General features: G+C 54.0%; 1 long non-coding RNA gene across 1 annotated transcript; it reads right to left on the reverse strand.

Annotated features, from left to right (window-relative positions):
• Positions 1-1703: 1703 nt before the first annotated feature.
• LOC124239085 (uncharacterized) lies at positions 1704-4594 on the reverse strand. Its single transcript, XR_006888523.1, has 3 exons — positions 4365-4594; positions 3057-3842; positions 1704-2039 (listed from the first exon to the last, which is right to left on the reverse strand). It is a non-coding gene; the product is annotated as an uncharacterized LOC124239085 (long non-coding RNA).
• Between the last annotated feature and the right edge of the window lie 3036 nt (positions 4595-7630).

Consider the following 7630-nt stretch of genomic DNA (forward strand, 5'->3'; position numbering starts at 1 on the left):
CTGAGGAGCTGAGGCCAAGGCAGCAGACCAGGAGGCCAGGCAGCCAGCCCTGGAGCGTGGGCATCGGTCTTGAAAGAAGCAGGTTCCAGGTGCCCCCTCCCCAGCCCTGCACGGGCCCTGGGCTGGGAAAGCTTGGGTTCTGTAAGCCTGGGCATCTCAATCCTCGATGGGGTCTCACCATCCCCCCTACCTCCTGGCAGCCTCCCAGGTCTCTGCTCAGGGCAGGCAGGGGGCATGGAGGGCGTGGGCTCGGGGTCATCACCAGCATCAGATTTCCTTTCACTTGTGCAAAGACTCGTTGACGCCTGAGCACATCAATATCCTTAATGACAGTGAAAGGAGCTGGGACTCCAGACAGCCCAAGCCCCCCTCAGCCTCTCCCCTCCTCACTTAGTCTTCCTTCCTCCTTTTCTCCCTCATTCCTGTCTCCTCTCTGGGCCTCTCTCCTTTCCTCTTTCTCTGTCTTGGTATCTCTTGCTTTTCCTTTCTCTCTGTCTCCTCTCCTCTCCCCTCCCTTCCCCTGTTCTTTCTCTTCCCCTTCCCAGGACTCCACAGTTTTTGTGCATTCACAAACTTTCACTCGGCAGCTCAAGGGGGGCGCCTCAGTTTGGCCAGTCCCTCTGTCTGTCTGTCCATCCCCAGCTGGGCCCCGACGCCTTCCCGGGAGTCAGCAAATGCCTGGAGGCAGGACCCACGCAGAGGGGCCCAGGGGGAGGCGGCTGAATCCTGCAACCACCATCCCAGAGGCACACACAAGAGCTTTTGCCTTTTGCCCAAAGGCACCCGAGCTTCTGCCTCCCACTGCCCCACGTAATGCTGGGAAATTAAAAAGCCAAGTTTGGGTGTGGGGCGCCACGGGAGAGGGGAGTTTTGGGGAGGATTTTCTGTTTTGTATTTTTTATGACCATATATAATTTCGCATTTCTCCCCTCAGCCCCTGCCTCCTTGGCTCCCAGATGTGTCCCACATTGAAGAATTATCTCTCCTCCCTGGAGTGAAATAAATGCAATCAATATGAGTATTGCTCTCAGGGCCTTGAAATATTACATTAATGTTCCATGTGGTGACATTTTAGCTGGAATTTTCAAATACATTATGATGGTTCAAATTAATATTTATCAGATCAGCTTTTATATTTTGCAAAAGAGAGAGAGAGTAAGAGAGGGAGAGAGAGAAAAGGAAAGACAGAGAGAGCATTATTAAAATACAAAATGCAGATCAAGTCTAAAATCGATGGTCCATTTTCCCAGCACTTTCCAGGGGCTGTCTTTAGCTTTCTGGGTTTGTTTTTAAATTTATTGGTGTTTCAGGCAAATATATTGGGCTCCCTCGGCCCCCTGGTCGGCCTCCCCTCCTCACTCCCTCGCTGGCTAGGGCCCTTCCTTGTCTGTCTTTCTCTCTTTATTATCCTGAAATGTAAATTACGACATTAGCCCGGTCCTTATTTTTTTTTAAACTCTCCGATGATTAAATCTGCTACACGACATCCTTGTCCTTTCTATAAATTAAATCATCTTGGCTTTGCACCTCCAGCTCAGGGCGGCCGTCGCCCGGGTGTCGAGGCATCGGACTGCTGCGGCTGAGGGCTGGGGTCCTTGTCCTCGTCTCGAGCGGACACTGGAGGCCTTTGTGGGGGGCAAGGAGGCCGCCTCTCTGGCTCCCCGTTTTTCTGTAAATAAGATATGTGGACTGGAGGGAGGAGATGGTGGGAATCGTACATTCCACTTTATTTCAGTCACTTCCAAACTGATTACTCTGTGAAGTGGAAAATCCAGGCAGATTAATGGTTTAATTCTCTTTCTCTTTTCTTTTGCTTTTTTCTCCTCCGCCTCCTGGTTTGGTTTTTTCCCACCTCTTCTTTTTGCGTCTTTTTTCCCTTCTTGGAGTTGTAGTCATAAAAAGACTCAGCCGCTTTGGCGGGTGCACGCGGAGCTGCAGGGTGGAAAGCCAGGTGAGCCAAGCCATAAGGGTTAACAATGCCCTCTCCAGCCGTTAACTTTTCCTCTTTGATGATTTTCTGTTTCTTCCCTCCTCGTGTTCTGGGTGAGAATTTGAACAAGAATGAGCGTTTACTGTCATATGCACAAAGGTGTACACACACACATGCGTGCACACACACTCATACCCCCCACCCAATTGCAGATCGCACGCAAACACGCACACAAACACAGCCACACAGACACTCCGAGAGCATCTGCAGAAAGAGCGCTGCCCTCTGATTCCTCTCCGCTGCTGATCCGGCCAAAAGAACGACAGGAAACTTTAAAAAGAAAAGGAGGAGGGATCGATTATTCGACCTGTACTTGAACCCGACTGAAAGAGATAAAGCGGAATTTTCAATAGGTCCCCTGCCCTTTTCACCAGGAGGGAAAGAGGAGAAGAAAAACAAGAGATATTTATATGACAGCAGCTGCTGAAAATAGCATTTCAGAGCCATAAAAAAAGGCAAAAAGAAATTCAATGGTAGAAAAGGCAAGAAACTCCTCGTCTGCTCCCCAAAAGGCGAAGCAGGCAGCGAGTGTCTCCGGCTGGAAATGCATGCATGCCTTCTATAGATCTGTTTGAAATTATACTTGTCATTGAGGGGGAATTTATGCTTCTATTGATCTGCAAAAGGAAAATATTAAATGGTTTGGTTTTGATCTTTCGATGACCCCAAGGTCAAGGGTAGTATCGGATTAGTATTCATAGAATTCATCACGGAATTGCAGCCTGCATCCACTTTATGCAAACATGCTCAAAACACGCCTGGTGAAGCAGGCGGCAAATGGCCAATGACAAGGAAAAAGCCAGCAGCACCCCCTCCCACGCTGCGGGGCTAGCCCCCTCCCACCCTTCGGGGAGAAAGAGAAAGAAATGGCACAGGGTGATGATCGGATGACGACACCCTGGGACTCTCAGGGGCTTGCACAGAAGGCGGGGTTCCCCAATTGGGGCAAGTACACCAGGAAGTTCAGAAGATCACCCGCGATGGGGATTATGGTGTGGGGCTGAAAGACCCCAGAATATGGAGTCGGGGGCAGGGGCCCAGGCGGGTAGGAAGGGGCATACTGTACCTGGAGCAATGACCAGAAGGCACACGTGTGTGCACACACACTAGGCCAGTGGAAGCTGGGTCTTTCCTAAAGGGAGGAACATGGAGTGCTGGCCAGTGGGCTGAGAGGTACACTCCTCTCTGAGGGTGACATTGTTTCTCGTTCCACGCTGAGGAGCGTCCTTAGTGCCAGGCACCCTCGTGCCCAGTTGGGAAAGAGAGAAAGGCTAGGTGAGCCTGCTTCCTGAATCCACCCGGCCCTTCTGCTCCCTCCTCCGCCAATGGCCTCAGAACCTGTGTCCAAACGCGTGTGCAAAAGGGACACACGTGGAGTCCTTGGGGACAGGCCATAAACACCCCTCCCCGCCCTGCGTTCAGCACACAAGTGTCCTCTTAGCAGAGTCTGTCCCCGGTGGTGGGAACATTTGGTCAGTAACAGTCACTTGCCAACGAACTAAAAATAACCCACCCAGCGTATCCCTGCAATGGCAGGAATTCTGGCTGGCCCTTGTTCTGTGCTGATCAGGGGGCCCGGGTGGGGGCGGGGGGCACAGATCCGGACTCCCATCCGGGACCAAGGGAGCAGAACTTGGGGGGTGGCATAACAATGCTCGCTCTCTTTATCGGGGTGTTTTACCTGCGTTAGGATCTCACCTAACACTCACGACAGCCCTACGAGGAAGGGGCTGTTAATATCCCATTGTATAGGTCAGAAAACTGAGGCTCAGAGAGGCGAAGTCATGTGCTCAAGGTCTCGGCTCTCTCCAGGCAACAAAGTCCACTCTCTTAACCGCTCTGCTCTAATGGCCTGGCAGGATTTGGGCAAATTCCAAGGTTGGTCCACATTTCAGGTGCAGGGGGAGGGGAGTTTGGGATGAGGACTGGGGCTCAGAGGCCTTGGGGAGTCTGGGGGCTGTGGGGAGGGGGAGGCAGAGTGGCCCCAGCCCTGCCTCCTCGTCCCTGCGAAGGAGGACAGCGTTCTGCCTATTAATCATGTTTCATTTATATTAGCTTGACTCGATCTACTGTATATTTGAAATGGATTTAATTTTAGATCACGCACTATGGAAGGGGGCCAGTTCGGTGTAAGGAGCATTATGAATATTTTCCATAAGCTGGATATACATTATCCAGGGACAGATATACGAGCAGCAACGGCCCAGGGCTCCTGGCTGGGGGAAGGGGGCTGCTCTCTCCTTCTTCCCCCCACTCCTCTGCAGCCCAGGGTCACCCGGCTCTGGAGGGAGCTCTCTCTACTCCCTGCCCCTGTGGGGGGGATGGGGGTTTCTCCGCCCCACTTCCCCCTGACCAAGAGCTCAGCCCCACTGACCTTGAAGCTGCTGCTTCTCCCTGCTCGGTTCCGCCAAGTTGCAATCCTGGGAGGCACTGGGAGGCGTGTGGAAGGAGGAAGGAAGCTCTTCGGGGCACAGGACCCCAGAGCTGTGGGAGGAAGAGGGCCCAGCCCGAGGTACAGGAGAGGCAGTGGATGGAAGGGAAAGGGCCTCAGCACTCCTGCCTTTAACCCCAAGCTCTGATGGAGAAGGAGAAAGCCTGGCTCGAGGCTGCTCAGCTGGTGGGTGGCACCTTCGTGCTCAGCCAGGCAGGGGTGGGCAGGACAGATCTGACCTTCCCCAGAGCCCCCTTGAGCCTGGGCTAAGGCACCCTTGTCCTGGGGGTAGGCCGTGGGCCTTGCTTTTTTCCAAGGGCACCAGACCTAGGAGGCCTTCTTGAGGAAACTAAACTCCTGGTGGTCAAGGGACAAGCACACAGACACAAAGCTGGGGAGCAGCAGAACTGAGTCATGGCCTCCTCCCTGCAGCCCTGTGTGCCGGTGGGGGTCCTGCCCCTCCTGAGTCATCTCCATTAGCCTGGACAGTGGAGTGGGAACACCTGGCACCTTCACGGGGATTTCTGTATTCCTTATGCCCCTGCCCCACCCCCGGGACTCCTACATCTGCTAGTTAGCTCAGCTGCAACCCTCCCACGTGGGAGCCAGGCATCCCATAGTGCTTTACGGATTAAGGAAACTGAGGCACAGGAAGGTTGTGACATTTATATCCAAACCTGAACTTTTTCTCTCCCTCTGCCCTCCAAGCTGCCCCCCTCGCTTCCCCATCTAGGTTCCCTAAGCTACATGTGCCCTGGATCCCCCACGCCCTCCTGCCACCACCCTCTCCCTCACCCCACCAGCACCATGACTGATCCATCCTTCTGCAAGATTCCCTCAGGACTGTCCACTTCCCTCCATCGCCCCCATCCCTTAGTCCAAGTCGCCACCATCTCTCTCCTGGAGCACTGCGTGGGCCTCCTGGACTGTCCCCCAAGCCCCCTGCCAACCGCAGACTGTTCTGTGCCCTGTGGCCAGAGAGCCCTTGTTTAAATGCAGCTCGGTTATGTTGTACACTCCTCCCGCACTCCTAGGATCAAATCCCAAATCTGTAAGCTGGCCAAGCAGGGTCATCAGGGAGTGGCCCCTGCTGACTTCCCCAGGGCCACGCCCTCCTCTCCAGCTCCATTTCCTGTCTCCACAGCCTTTCTGGCTCTTTACCTGCCATGCGCTGTCGTTCTTCCACCCCAGGGCATTGGCACAAGCTGGTCCCTTGGCCTGGATCACCGCCCTTCCCACTCCACCTGCTGACTTCTCTTCAACCCTCAGGCTCTTCTTCAGCTGCCCCAGACTCTCTGATCACACTCACCCTCCCCACTCCAGTCTAAGTCAATTCCCACATCTGCCTTTTGCAAATCCTACAGCCATAAGGAGATATTTGGGGTTTGACTATTCAAACCCAGCAGGCGAGACTCTGGGCACGTGAGAGTCCGTGCCACGGGCAGGTACCGGCTAAACTCTCATCTTTGCCATCGTCTGCACATCCATCAGTTTCTCTATCAACGTGGAATATAATATACCCGTCACCCCCACCCCAGCCTGGGCTGGCAGCCTTTCAGAAGTGGCAAGTGATGCTTCCGTTATTCATCCTTAATTTAAGGTTTTGTGAATTGTAATAACCCCCCTTTCCCCCAAATCACTGAGAATGGGACCGCCATGTCAGCCCAGGGCCAGGAGAGCTGAAGGGTAATTGCTTTGCACATATGCTAATGGTTGTCTGGAGAAGACAATGGCAGCTGAGGAGCTGGGACAGCCTCTCTGCCCGGAGTGCCTGTGGGGTGGGGGCCTGGGCTGGGGGGCAGCTGGAGTGACAGCCAGCTGGGAGCATCTGGAGGACTGTGGGGTCCGCAGTCCACAGTAGTGGAGAAGATGAGAGGTACTAGGGTTCCAGTCTAGAGGGCTTGACTGGGGCCAGATGCCCTGGAAAAGGAACAGAACTCTCTTCTTCCCCAATTCCTCCTGCCCCGCCAGGGCACAGACTGCTCCCCTCTTTCCTGAGACCAGGTACGGCTCCTAAGAGAAGGAGAATCTGGAAAAGTGGATGTGGGGGAGGCGGGGGTCACACAAATCCTGCTTCTGCCTCCCACAAGCTGTGTGACATTAAACAAGCCTCTTAACCTCTCTGAACTTCAGTTTCCTCATCTTTAAAAGTCTTCTTTTACTAGTATCTACCTCTAGGTTGTTCTATGTATTAAAAGAAATAGTACTCAGAGGTGCTTGGTACATGTAGGTCTTCAAGAAGTGAATTTATTGGTGAAGTTTTTATAACTGTTAACTTGCTATGGGTCTGCCCACAGTCTGCGATGAGGTTCAGTGTGGGACTCCTGGCTTCCTACCTGGAAGGGAGGTGCTTCCAGGATGGAAGGAGGGTCTTGAGGCTGAAATGTCACCTCCGCAGAGAGGCCTTCCACCACCTCCTCTCCGAGGAGGCTAATCTCCTCCTTCACTGAGCTTATCCCAGCTTGTAAGCTATTATTTGTCTTCTCATTTACTGTCTGTCCTTCTTTCTAGACCATGGGTTTGTCAGGGTCCCTGGAGCAGCCCTGGCACACAGTGGGTGCTCAATGAATATTTGCTGAGTGAATGTGTAATTGAACGATGCCCATGCAGAAAAGTGGGAGGCAGAGGACATATGGATGGGGGTTCAGGGGGGCGGGGGTGGTCTCTAGGACCCACCTTACCTCTGTCCTGGGCCTCGGTGCAAGCCCTGCCCTGCCCGGGGTCCCATCCCCATTCTGTCTGGTTTGGAACTTTCCCGCCTCCCTGTGGATTCGGGAGCTGGTGAGGGGCTGGTGGAGAGCCAGGATGCTCTCCAGGCATGGGGTAAGGTGGAGGCTCTTTTCAGGCTGAGCGCCCCCACTGTCTCCTCCCGGGCTCTTCACTCTCCGCCTGTCCCACGCTACTTAAGGTGTCTGAAGCCCCTTACCTCCCTGCAGCCTTCTCCCCCTGGCCCCTGGGACCGAAGCTTCCCCAGGCAGCTCAGCCATCCCTCCTCAGGGTCTAAACAGAGGCCTGACATCCCTTCCCCGGAGGCTGCAGCCTGCAAGGAGAGCCAGAGCCCAGCATTCTAAGCTGATTTCGTAGGGTACCAGGCACTCATGGGGAGTTCATTGCAGTGGCCAAGGATGACAATGAAGAAACTTTGGCAGTACCCTGGCCTGCAGCCCCAGTCCCACTGCCATGGTCCACTGGGTGCCTGGCCACTCAGA

This window comes from Equus quagga, chromosome 5, assembly GCF_021613505.1.
Source record: "Equus quagga isolate Etosha38 chromosome 5, UCLA_HA_Equagga_1.0, whole genome shotgun sequence".
NCBI classification, from domain to species: Eukaryota; Metazoa; Chordata; class Mammalia; order Perissodactyla; family Equidae; genus Equus; species Equus quagga.